The sequence below is a fragment of the Monodelphis domestica genome, chromosome 1 (assembly GCF_027887165.1).
Source record: "Monodelphis domestica isolate mMonDom1 chromosome 1, mMonDom1.pri, whole genome shotgun sequence".
NCBI lineage: Eukaryota > Metazoa > Chordata > Mammalia > Didelphimorphia > Didelphidae > Monodelphis > Monodelphis domestica.
This window is the reverse complement of record NC_077227.1, coordinates 463683714-463697768: the sequence shown is the minus strand read 5'-3', so window position 1 is coordinate 463697768 and position 14055 is coordinate 463683714. Positions and strand designations below refer to the sequence as shown.

At 41.9% G+C, this 14055-nt stretch overlaps 1 protein-coding gene across 1 annotated transcript in view; it reads right to left on the bottom strand.

The window, feature by feature from the left end:
- Positions 1-4007: 4007 nt before the first annotated feature.
- Positions 4008-14055, bottom strand: part of NCS1 (neuronal calcium sensor 1) — a 97212-nt gene continuing 87164 nt past the window's right edge. Inside the window, exon 8 of the mRNA XM_001364447.4 lies at positions 4008-12388. The gene's annotated coding sequence lies outside the window, so the exon portion shown is untranslated. The remainder of the gene's footprint in view (positions 12389-14055) is intronic.

Here is a 14055-nt window from a genome sequence, read left to right as displayed (position 1 = left end):
CTTGCTTTTCTAGGTTGATTTCACTTTCCTCTTTCTATACATGCTACATTCTAGCCCGAGTGCCCATCTTACCATTCCCCAAGCTTGGCACACTCCTTTGGCCTCCAAGCAGGCTTTCTAGCATCCTTGAAATGTATTCCCTTCTCATCTCCTCTTCCTGATTTCTAAGGTCTCTTTGGAATTCCCAGGTGACAATATTAGCTCTCTCTCTCTCTCCAGAAACTTTTCATGTATATATTTATCAGTTTTCATTTTGAACCCCTCTAATAAAATGGAAACTCCCTTGAGGGGAGGGACTTGCTCCCTCTCCATTTTCCCCAGAGAAATACCAGCCCCTAATACACTGCCTTGGTCAAGTAGTCTGTGATTTTGGGGGTTGGATTTCCATCCCTAGACTTCCCTCAATAGCAGGTCCCAGAGCACTTTCCCATGAGTCAGTTACCTTTTATGTAAATGTGAGGGTAGCAGAGTAGCCTAGAGAAATCTTGCCTGATTTGGCCAGTCCTTCCCAATCCACCAGATAGGATTATAAGGTAGGGATCTTTTTCCACCTTGCTGGAATGATACAGAACTCTTGATTGGTCCCCAATGATTAGGGTGAGAGGAGAGGAAGTTTTGCCAAAGAGGACTAGTGATTGGGAATGTAGATAGGGGATGGGCGATTGTTAAAGGAACAAGATTCCTTCTAGTAGTTCTTCCTGGTGTCCATGAACTTGGTTTTTAAAAACATTTTGATAACTGAGTTTCCTGGTTATCTTTTTAGTCCTCTATATTTTATGTTAGGCAAGTTAAAAACATTCTGAGGAGTTCCAAAGACTTCAACAGAGTTCCTAGAGTCCAGAAATGCCCCCCCCCCCAAAAAAACCCACTAAACTAAAAAATAAGGCTTCACTCACTTTGGGAGCTTTCTCCCTTGTAAAGGGCTTTCTCTGCCTTAGACCTCTAAAGACAGAGACTCCCATCCTTATTAGCAAGGGTTAGCATACATACCCAATACCACAAGAAGTGCCCACCTTGGTGAGAATAAAGGTCCACCTTGAGACAACTCTAATCAAACAGAAGTTCTCATTATCTCAGCTACATAATATGTGATTATTTATCATATTTATTCATTACTTTTTTAAACCTTACCTTCCATCTTAGAATCAATACTGAGTATTGGTTCTAAGGTAGAAGAGCAGGGCTAGGCAATGGGGATTAAGTGACTTACCCAGGGTCACACAGCCAGAAGTGTCTAAATCCACATTTGAATCTAGGACCTCCCATCTCTAGGCCTGGCTCTCAATCCACTGAACCACCCAGCTGCCCCCTATCATTCATTATTATTGAAGTAGCTAGAGGGCACAGTAGATAGAATGCTGGATTGAAAATTCTGCCTTAGAATTTACTAGTCATGTGACCCTGGAAAAGTCACTTAATCCCTCAGGCCCTCATCTGTAAAATGGGGGTAAGAATAGTAGCTAGCTCCTAGGGTTGTTGTGAGGATATGATAAGATAATATGTAAATCATTTTGAAAAACTTAAGAGTTCACATAAAAGTTAGCTATTATTCCTATTATTTTCTTCAGAGGAGAGTGTTCACAATTGGCACAAAGTTCCTCGTGGGAGCAATGGTAGGGAACCTATGACTGTCCATCTTTCCAGATAACATGCCACATAGTCTCATAAATTCACATTTTTTTTAGCCCTCGTTTCTAATGTCCAGGCTGCAGTTGCACCACATTGTGTCCCTATGGTTGTTTGGTGCAGAAGGAAGAATGTAGCTTTAGTCGAGCCAAGAGGGGACGTGATGTGATGAAGTTAGAGGTCCACAAACAAAGGAATCGGACAGAAAAACACAACTGAGCTTCATCAATCACTTCCCAGCCCCATCATTTCATCTTTTCCAGTCGCCTGGGAACGCCACATTTTTGGGCTTTAAATAATCCCAAAAAAAACACATTTTTCCCCCATTTCCTATGAGATTCTCTCAGTGGAATCATTTATTGCTTCATATGCCGCCTGTTTGCTTCAGAAAATAGTCAGTCTGGCCCTTGTATTTAAAGAGATCTTTGACTTTCTACATATCTGTCTCCTTGACCCAGCTAGCTGTGCTGGCCCTGCTCCCTTTGCTCTAGAATTCAGAAGAGCAACACCTGGCCTCACTCACATCCTTGTAGCCGAAGAGGCAAGGGCAAGCAAATTGCTGGAACCAGGACCCAAGACCCAAGAATGCCAATCCACATGGTGAATTCCCATAGGACATGAGGCTAGAACCTTTAAAAATCACCTTTCCTGATCACCATCTTACAGATAGGGAAACTAGAGCCTAGGAAAGGAGGATGACTTTTCTAATATCACAATATTAAATGTCAAAGACAGAATGATTCCATCAAGTAATCTTTCTCTTATTACTTCATCACCTTTTAAGATTTTACATTATTTTCCCCAAATTCCCTTTCTTACCTCAGGCCAATTTTATGGGCAATCAGGTTAGTATAATAAATAAGAGTACCAGATTCATCTTCCTGAATTCAAATCTAGCCTCTGGCACTAGCTGTGTGATCCTGGGCAAGTCACCTCACTGTTTGCCTCAGTTTCCTCATCTGTAAAAAATAAACTAGAGATGGAAATGGGAAACCACTTTGCCAAGAAAACTCCAAATGGGGTCACAAAGTGGGACACAACTAAAAAATGATTGAACCTTTTGTTTCTGTCCCTTACCCAATGACATCCCAGTTTAAATGACTATTAATGTTCTGTAGCTTCCTTCCAACTCTAATGAGAGAATGAGGGAAAGGGAAAAAGCATTTATTAAGTGCCTCCTATATACCAAGCACAGAGTTAAACATTTTATAAATGACAGGAAGGAATGCTGGACTTTAAATGTTAGGAGCACCTGGATTCCAGTTCTGCCAAGATCCCAATTCTTCTTCCATATAAGAACTGAATTCAAATGCTACACTTAATAACTATGTATCCTGCTTTATCCTCTACAAAACACGGAGGTTTGGACTAGATGGCTTTGAAGGTCCTTTCTAATTCTAAATTTATGAATTTTTGTAAAGGCTTTAAGCACCAACAATCATCCCCTAGAACTAAAGATCAAGATGATTAAGATCTAAAGATCAAGAAGAGCGCCATACTGATGACACGTAGCCATGGATCTAGGTTGTCCCCATCAAATTCCTAAAGAAATTTCCCCAGGATCTGCCCAGGAAAATGAGACAGGGGGGCGGGGGGGGGGGGGGGGGGGTCAGAATTGAGGTAGTATTCTCTGAGTATCTGGCGCCCCCTAGGGTGTGATTCCCTGCATGATCCCTCCTCTTAGTCATTGGTCTCACAGGAGACCCCAAAACTCCTTATCCTTAAAGGCCATCTACCTCCCAGAACCTTCTGCTATTTCAATGTCCAGTTTCTCCCTATTTCCTGGGGCCATTCTGGCGGTCTTTCACTGGGGCAGAACTGTATTTTATCTAAATTTTATTTAAAAACACAGTAGTTTCATGAATGTTTCTTGAATGGATGACATCCTATCCCCATTTTCTCTAGTTATAGTTGGCATCAGCTAATGTTCTTTTCTAGTTCTAAAATGGCTGAATAACCTCACTTTTTGGTAGTCACAGACTCTGCTAAATACCTACCAGGCTCTAGGCAAGCTAAAATTTAGAGGGTTTATGGCCTCTTTTTATTTATTTGCTCATTTATTTTTGGTAGATGAATACCAGATCTGTGACTTCATCGGTTTAAAATTCTCAGTGAAAATTCCCCCTACCAATGCAGATCTTTTTCTGCTCGACCAAGAGTTGCTTGGGACACTAAGAGGTTGATGCAACCATGTTCTCATCTATCGGAGGTGAGACATGAGCACAAGTCTTCTTGACTGAGACCACTATTCGCCCCATCAGGCTGCCCTTTTGTTTTACACAGCAATTTCCCAATTTCTGGTAGAAGTCGAGACACAATTTGTACCACATGTCACCTTCTAGCTCCCAAATATTTCACTTGTTGTGTAAAGACCATGGAAGTCTGTCTTCTTAAGTCTTTATTATCAGAGTAAGATTTGTGAGATAACACTGGGCTCTCTTTTTCTCTAACAACTTTTTAACAAACTTCATTGTTGGAAAAAAAATGTTCTTAAACAAAACCAAAGATCTTTCACCCAGGATATAAAGATATATAATTGTCCATGTGAGGGAATCTTCACAGTCCTTTCTGTCTTAGCAAAGGGCCTTTACTGTGTCTGCCCAGCTGATTAATCAAACAAGGAATAGGAGTGGGAATTGTGTCTAGTCCATGGAGCCTGACAAATGTCCCCTCCTTTTTTTTTCCAGGGGTCTCATTAAGGGCCTGATGTCATGTAGGCTTCTGTTCTTGGGCAACTTACCCTTTTTCCCTTCTGTCTGTCTGCCTGCCTGTCTCTCTCACACACACATACATACTCACTCACTCACTCATAAGATGTGGTGGCCCCCTGCGTTATTCTTCCTCCCAAAAAAGGAAGTGGAGATCCAGATGAGCAGGAGTGGGGCTATACTTTGAGCTAAATCTTGATCTGATTCTCACTTAGATGCAAAAGCATTTACCTTCAGCCTAGTTGTTCCAGGGAAGGCATTCTTCCTTAGAACTTTGGTCCAAAGCAAGAAAATTGTGACCAGAGTCAATCTGCATGTACCACACAATTTAGCTCTTACTGATCACTCACAGGTGTATCTATGTCCCCCACTAGATTGATAGCTTCTTTATGGCAGGAACACATTGGTTTGTGGCTTCTACTAGGACTATACAGCAAGGGTAAGCTGAGCAAACCACAGATACCAAAGAAAGAAGTGTGGCCTTATGAAGGGAGGAAAAAGATTGAGATGGCACCTCTGAAATCCTGGCCTCCAACATCCATGGCAAAGGATGAGGCTCAACTCTCAGGCTCACCCCAAAACCAAGAAGGAAAATGGGGGAGTCAAGCTGAAAGGAGCCCATCCAGTTATCATCTTCACTCTGATGAGCAAATTGCTATGGGATACTGGGAATATTTATATCCCACAATGTGAGGTAAAGATATTCTTTTCCTGTAGTTTGGTAAGATATTCTGGGGTCATATTATTGTAGTAGATTTGGAGTAGTGTTGCTAGGCTGTTAGGGTTTCTGTCCGCCAGCGGACAATGATCTCCAGCATCCCTGTCATGCTACAGTATAGATTTTGAAAGAACTCTAGGGACCATCTCCTCCTACCCTCTCATTTTACTGATGAGGACACTGAGGCCCAGAAATAAAATGGCTAACAAGTTCACACAGGTAATGAATAGCAAAACCAAAAATCTGTTCACTCCAATTCCTTCCAAACCCAAGCAGACATTTAGCATCTGGCTTTTCTTGATCCACAGGTTCTCTTTTAAAGGAAACTACTTTGACCCAGACAATGTTCCAAGGAACAGAGAGAGTTCATGAGAGGGGGAAAAACACAAAAGACCTTTAAAAACATCAAAACAAACAAAAAAAGAGAGAAGGAAAAGGCAACAGGTCCACACAAAGGGAAAAAGAGGACAGTCCAGGTAGTGTTTAATTGGTGAGACACTGACAACATACAACACGGAGCACCGGGGAAGGGTTTGGGGCAATTGGGATGAAGGCATGCAATTTGGCCCACACAGGCACCTGTAATATTCAGCATCCATAACATCTGGCAGCCTGTAACAAAAGGTACTGGAAACAGCTTACAGCCATATTAACCACTTTTTTGTCTTCATCTCGCTCATACACCCACGTACACGCACATATACACGCACTTACACACACTCCAGTTTCAGGCAGGAAAGCATCTCTAGCAGGGAAGAAGGCAGAGACTAGCAAGCAAGCCAACAAAAAAAATGAAAGAAAAACCCAGCCACCCCCAGGAAACTTTGCTAATTTTAAAGTCACTTGGTTTGTTTCTAACCAAGACAAAACTCCTAAGGTGTTGGGGTGAGGGGAGGACTATCACAGTTTTATAATGCTCTCTATTTACAGGTCACTCTTGACTTTGCAAAGTGTGCCCTCCTGTCCATCATCTCATCTTGGCGGATTTCCACAACAACCCTGTGAAACAGGTGGGGGACTGGAGTTATGACTTCCATTAGGCAGGAGTCCCAGAGAGTGTGACTTGCCTAGAGTCATACAGGAAGCTAGTGGCAGAAACCAATATATGCTGAAGTTGTTGCCTCGTAGGGTGATCCGTCATACTTAGAAAAGACATCGATGGAAACTGAAGGGATTGGACTAGAGGGTCCCCGAGGTTCTTTCAGCTCTAGATCTGAGTCTATGATCCAAAGAAGAGGAGTAGGGAAGAGAATTCATGGAGGGAAAGGGTACCTTGAATTTACCCCATCTCTGGAGAGTAGAAAACAACCAGGCTTAGTGGGGGTTCCATTACTCCAGGCAGGGAGGCTGACCATGGTTATACAACAGAAGATGGGACCAGCTGCATTATTCAACAAAAACTTTATTCATTCAAAAATCGATCATTGGAATTATTCTGCAGATATCTTAAAAAAGGGCAAGGCTTCAGATCACAGTGACCATAAGCTAATTAACTCCAACATCCCTGGGGGAAGTGGGGGGAAAGTGGCAGCAAGCCTGGGGGTGGGTTGAGAAGTAGACCTTTGAAAGAGACATTATAGGAAAATTTGAACCAGAAGCCAAAAGCATTTTGAAACCGAAGTCTCCTTCCCACCCAAACCCCTAGCTTCCTTGTCTGTAAAAACAGCAGAAATCACCTAGCTGACTAACTCCATATCCCCAAGATGAATCAATAGCCCTGGAAGAATGGTGTAGTTACTATTAATTACCACCAGGGAGTGTCCATGGGTCTCAGCATCCTGCTCCAAAACTCAAAACTCCTTTCCAGCCAAGACTCAAGTTTTCCTAGGCCAACAGTAGAGGCAGCTTTCTGGAAGAAACTGTTACCTGGGCTGGAGTTACTGAGCATGAGCACTTGCCTCCTAGAACAAGAAGACAGTGTCCCTTTAAGAAAAGACTGACATCTGTCTTAAAAGGAAGGTTGCTGTCAAACTTAAAAGCATTTTAGAAGGAATGAATGATGTGTACATTTGGATGAACATTATTTGAAATGTTGCATGGCTAAATATTGAATCACTAGAAAATTATGCAATTCTCCTAAGTCACCATCAAAAAAAACAGGAAAGGGACATGTTGTGAGGCAAAGGCTAGGATTGGGGCCAGGGATCAGTGGAGGTAGGGACACAAACAGAAGGGAACAACCCAGAATCTTAAAAGTTCTTGTTCCCAGCTACATTAGAACACATGATATGGGTCCTAGTCTTTCCCACCTGGAGGTTCAAAGTTCCCTCCTAGTACCTGGGCATCACAGGGAAGAGATGGCAGTTACTTGTGAGCAAAGAGGCTAGAATCCAGAGAAGCTGGACTCTGAAATGGGTACGGGAATCAGAAAAAACAACAGTAGAGGGGGAAGGAATTCCTTCAGGGATGGGAGCACAAAATAAAGATTCCTTAAAGGATCTGTGGACCAAGGGATTTGTAAGAGAAAGGAACTAGGCTAAATAGGGGGATGAGATAGGAAGATAATAGGGAAAGACTGGAATGATGATTTCTATGGAAATCTATCATCGAGATGGGCATTACTACACAACTTGGAGCAAGGATATTTAACTAGTGACCCCAACTCCACCAGCGAGATAAGAACGAGATTTTTGGAAAGCACTGTGCTGTCTTTAGGAGGCATGCATGTGACTAAAGATAGAGCAAGAGGAAAGAGGGCATGGAAAGCCTTATAGAGATATGCTCCATACCACTCATTGTGAATCCTAATGTTCAGGAAAACCCTTGATACTTAGCATGGTCTCTTTCAAGGCATGCTATAAATGGGCAACATCCTCACTTCACAGATGGGGAAACTGAATTTAAAAAAAAAACAAAAAACGAAGGGAATCAACTTGCTTGGTGTCACTTAAGGAAGGGGTAGCACAATTCTCAAGGTTCCATGTCCTAACCCCTGGTACCTCAAGTAGGACTCGCCTGACATAAAAATGGTCTCATGTAAAAAGGCATGAATGACAAGACCTCCTTCCTCCAAAACCACATCTGATGAGCCAAGACATAGAGAATCCCTTTCACAAGGGGGCAGAAGAGGAAAACACTATTATTTACAAGAAAATTTGAGAGCAGCAATGGAGGACAACCTTTCTAAATCCTGCCATTCACAAGTCATATATGTGGCCCTAGTCTCTTAGTAGCCACTGAAAGACCCCAAGAAACTTATCCCAAAGTTAAGCTCCAGTGGGATAGAGTGGGAATAGTGTATCCAAAGGAAATCTTAATTCTAATGAGATAATATTTGTAAAACACTCAGCACAGTGTCTGGCACATAGTAGGAGCCATAAGCGATTTTCCCATTCCTTTCCCCCAATTTACCAGGAAATATCGAGTTATCAGATACTTTTTTAGGCTTCATCAAACACTAAAATGATGTATAGCACTCACATCAGCTAACTCCTAGTACATGGACCCATCTGCCAAAGATGATATAGTCTGTCAAGGGCCAATTGCTTGTGTGAATATGGTCCAAAAGAGAAGAGTTCAAAAGGTAATGAAAAGTTTGAAATCCATGCCAAGAAGACATGCCTATAAGCTGTCTCCCTTCTCTTTCCATTGGTGAAAACACAATCAAAGTAGACCTTGCATTGCAGAGGGTAGGGGAAGAGAGGGCTGAAAATTTTGATTTTTTTTAATCACAAAGAAGAAAAGAGTGCTTTATGATATAGTTTTGTTTAGTGGGTAGAGGAGGAAACAAACATTTCTAGCCCTTCCACCAATCATAATCCACCCTGGCTGGTTATTGCTCATCTTTTTGAAAGAACCAAACCCCAAAAGAGTTGGACAAATAACCAGCCCTGCCCAGACTAAAGATTTCAGAGCACAGTAATGAAAAAACAGACCCAATTTGTTAGCTAAAATTCAGATAGGGGGCTTTTCTTAAGCTATCAGAGGACCCAGATTTTATTGATTGATGTTATAGAGCCCTGGGCCAATGGCCTGAATGAAACAAGAGAAAAGTCACATTAAGGGATGACTTGAAAATTTCTGTGTGTCCTGAGACTATGAGCTCAAATTTCCATCTCACATAACAGTAGAGCTCAGACTCATGATACCTTAGAGCTAGAAAACACCTTAAGAGATTCATCTAGTTCAACCTCCTCATTTTTACCTATAAGGAAACTGAGGCCCAGGGACGGGAAAATAGCTTGCCCAAGATCACACAGAAAATCAGGTGCAGAAATGGAACTTGATCTGATTTTCCTACCCACTGTCTTTTTCCACTAAATTACACTCTCTCTCTGCTTGACACAGGTAATTTTTTGTCTCATGTGGTCCTTAACATCTGGTCAGGGAGCTGAAGAGGGAGAAGGTTTCTCCCATAGAGTATTCTACAGCCCAGCCCAGCTGTCTCTGCCAATTGAAAAGCCCTAGAAACCCAGCCACCAGCATTCAGTCTGGAGCCAGAAGAACATTTTCATAGCTAGCCAACAGAAGTGCTACCCATTTTAAGATGAATAAGGGAGCTAAGAGAGCCCAGAAATGGGTCAGGAGGAATGCAGGCTTAAACAACAGTGACTCAATCTCTGATCGAAGAAATTCTTTAAAAAGTCATCTGGTTGAATTTAGGAAGATTCCTTACCAGCATCACAGCTAAGAGAAAGGTAAGAAACATCTTAGAAATTAGGCAAAGACTGAAAGAAAAAACGAACCAGGAAGAGTCTTCCTTAGTTTGAAAAGAAAACAAACTCCCAAACATGTTCATACCCAATCCCTCCAAAGTTCTTGGAGGGAAGGAGAGGATGAAGAACAAAGCTGAGCTGTATAAGATGAATATTCATACAGAAAGGAAGGGAAACCCTTGAAAATGTCAGGTCAGAGAATGAAGCCTTGAGATTCTTCTGGCTCCAAACTCAATCTCCTGGAGTTAAACTAAGAGGTGAAAACCTGGGTAAAGAATCAAAACTAGCTGTAGTTTTCATATCATCCTAACAGCAGTGAGATGGAGACATAAGAAGGGGCAGGAAGGAGAAACCACAAGACTTCCAAGAAAGGAGCTGGTTGGGGGTTTTTAGTAGAAAGATAACTGGCTTTAGGAGAAACTTTGGGTTTGAATCCTATGAATGTTTTAAAACTCTAGGTATCAAAGGAAAGAAATAGTAGGGGTTTGTTTAGATAGGGTAATTGGTCACCAAGTCCAAGGTGCCCTTTCCCCAAAAAGAGATATCTTTGTCAGAGAAGGCCAGAAAGGACAAGGAACTATGGAGAGGGTGGAAGGGATGTGGCTTCCAAAATGCCCAAGGTAATCTGCCCAAAGCAGGAGACTAGGATTTCAGTTGAAGGCAGATGTTGATCAAATCATGCTGGGTGCCAGATGTTTCCAAAGCCAACTCTGTAGTTGCAGAGTAGGACAGGGACAGTGGGGAAAGAAAAGCAGGAAGACCAACAGGCCAATTCTTAGGTGGTTGACATTAGTTGTCACTGCAATAGGACTGAGTTTATAAGGCATGCTTCCTATAGGCCAGTCATAACACCTCCCAATCATCTGGCAGAGGGAAAGTAATAACAACTGTGAACAGCTGCCCCTCCTCCCCATTTTAGGCAAAGGAAAAAGAAGATGGCAGGACATTCATCAAACATCAAAGGAAACAGAAAATTACATGGCATCACCCATGGAATTTTCTGGCTGGTTTCTGTTTGTCCTTTCCATTAAAAGCTTTGGCAACATTTTCTAGTATATCATGATTTCACTACTTTTTCCCTTCAACTATGTTATTAGATCTTTCCCCAAGAGATAAAAGGCTGCTGCCTGATAGATCCAGTGGAATGTAAGCCCTTTTGAGGACCAGGAATAGTTTGTTTTTGTCTTTGTATTCTCAGGACCTATCACACTTGCCCTTACTAGGGGTTAAATAAATGGATATTCAATTAAGTCAAATTGATGGGCAACTACCTCTCTGAACAGACTTCCTTCCCCATAAGTTTTCAGCCACTAGACCCAAGGAAGTCTACAACATGTAAGCTAGGAATATAGATATTTAATTTTCTGTGTCTTTCCTTGAGAAAGGAAGGATGGGATGAGGGAGGAATGTGCTAAGTGGGAAGTTTTAGGGATCATTTGCAAGCTTCCCAAAAAGGGAGAAGGGTATTTGTATTTTTGGCTAACAGCAGCTCTTCAATCTTCTGTGAATACAATGCATTTCCCTTTCTAAAGGCCCTTTGTTAAAAGAATTCATTTCCCCATAAAACATCATTTTTGGTGCAACCTTTCAAGAAACTCAATTTCTCTAATCTGCCCAAGACACAAAAGCAAGAAGCAAGAAAGGCATCCAGGCCAAATGAAAATCTGAATGCAAAAACAGCTGGGGTCTCTCTCTGAGCATGAGCATGAGAGTCATGCAGAAGAATGCTGGGAGTGGGGAGTGGAATGGGGGGAGGAAGATCAAGGAGAGGAGAAAGCAGTGAGGAAGCAAGGGAACCCAGGGAAGCAAGCATCTGGAAGAGAGATGGGCATATAACCCTTTTAAGAATGTCATCCCCAACCCCAGTCCAAAAACCAAACACAGTATCTGGGAAAGTATTTTTGGCTTCTTGGCCACTGTGGGCCACCGTCCTCCTGAGCTAGCATGGGGGCGCGCGTGCACATGTAAACGTTTTGCCCCTGGACACTTGGGGCTCAGACATACCAGACAGCAGCAACAGTTAACAACCAATAAATAAAGATATTGATCATATATATGTATAAAAAAATTCACTTTCCCACAAAAAAACACAATACTGATATCACAAGAAATAATAATGATAATTAATAATAATAATCAATCATCCAGGCCACGCAGGTTGTTCTGCTGCTAAAAGACCAAGATGACAAGAAACATCAATCATCTCCCAAACAAATCTGGCCCAAGCAAAGGACCAAAGCTCTATCTTTCTGACAATCTTTCCAGCCACCAAAAGGAAGGAAGCTGGAGTTTTTCTGAATAACTCCAAGGCCATCATCATTCTTCAGTCTTATGTTTTCTAGAACAAGGGCATTTTTAAAAATGTCTGTTCCAAATAAAAAATAAAAGCATGGGCAAGAGAGAGAAACGATGAGGCTCTTCTGTGATGCAGTAGGTGTCCTTGGTCTGCAGATGATCACCGCTGTTTTTCCCCCGACAAGCAGAAGTTGGCAAATGGAGAGAGTGACTTCAGGGCACAGTAAGGGGTTGTGGTGGGTGAGAAGGATTGGGAGGGGAAAGGGACCTCACATTTTGAGTGCAGCCCTGCTGTGCGTAAAGGAAGGCTGGAGAGAGACAAGTGGATGAGCTTCATTACTGAGGTGGTCTGATGGCACAGAGGGAGGCAGGTAGCCTGTGGGCATCTGAAAAACAGAGCATAATGAAAACAGAGGTTAAGAAGGCACCTAGTTCCATCATGGGTGGCTATGGGGAGTTGCAGGGGTTCCCTCGCCTTTAGGAAGAGAAGAAACTCATTCTATTGTGGAGTATCGGATCTGCAAACTCACCTGGCCCCCTATAACTAAACTTGCCCCAAAACTAGACCATGCTTCCAATTCCCATTTAGACATCCACTTTGATTTTCCTGCCATCTGCCTCACAGTTGCCTGGAAATCATGACCTGAAACCCTGGGGGCAGTTAATTCACTCAGCCTTCCCTTGGAACTGAACTGTCTTGATTGGTAAGTAATAAATGCAAACTCAACTGTGCTACAAAATCTACAGATATCCCATCTGGGTCATCTGACTGTCTGGGCTAACCCCAGCCCTATTGCCTATCTACTAGCCTAATCAAAGCCATTCCCCTACTGCTCAGGGAGGGCATGGTAATCAAATCAGTACTACCATTACTTCTGGAAAAAGCATGTCATATATATTTTTGGACATTGCCCACATAGGAATTCGTTTTGCTTGACTATGCATATTTGTTACAAGGATGAGATGAGAGGGAAAGAAAATTGATTTTTGTTCAATTAAAAAATAGAATTTAATTTTTTAAAAGGCATGTCAATAGTTGCCCTATAAATCAATTCACCATTCATCCCTGTTACCCAAAAGACCAAGATTCCTTTCTCTGACTATTACTCCTCTACATGAGCTATCAAAATGTAAGCTTTTTGAGGACAGACGACTTCATTTTTGCGTTTATAGTCCTAACAGCACAGCAAGCACTTTAGTGCCAACCCTAGAATCAGGAGGATCTCTAGGTTCAGATCAGGCTTCAGATCCTTTCTAATTGTGTGATCCTGACAAAGTCACTTAACCCCAACTGCCTAGCCTTTGCCCCTCAATTGCCTTGGTACAGCTGCTGAGTATCAATTATAAGACAAAGGTATGGGTGTTTTTTTGTTTTTTTGTTTGAGGGTGGGGAGTGGTTTGGTGTTCTTTGGTGATCTTTTCAAAAGGAGAACCCACCCAAAAAGTCACTAAGCCTGGTTTTGCCCCATTATCAGAAGGATAAATTAAATGGCCTATAGAGGCCTCTTTTGTTCACTATTTCTAAAGGGAAATGCAAAAAGTAAAAAAAGAGGTCAAGAATACAAGAAGAAAAAGAGGCAAAGAAAAAAGGAAAAGGAGAAGGATGGAGAGAAAAAGAAAGGAAAGGAGGAAGAAAAAATTGAATAAGAAGATGGGAGAGAGGAAGAGAAAGACAAGAAAAGGAAAATGAGAATTAAAGGAAGAGGAAGAATAGTAGAGGAAGAGAAAAAAGAACAAGAAGAACAAGAGAAAAGAAGAAGGAAATATGAAAACAATTCATATAGTAACAGAAAAATTGTGAACACAAATAACTTTGAAAGACTTCAAAATTCTGGTCAACAAACACAATGCCAGAGATACCTCAGGTGATGGATGCAAACACCCCCCCACACACAAAACATACAATCTTGTTATGTCCAACTCTTCATGACCCCTTTGGGAAAGATATTGGATAGGTTTGCCATTTCCTTCTCTGACTCATTTTAAAGATAAGGAACCAGAGGCCATCAGGATGAAGTGACTTGTCCAGGGTCACACAGCTTTTATTTATATA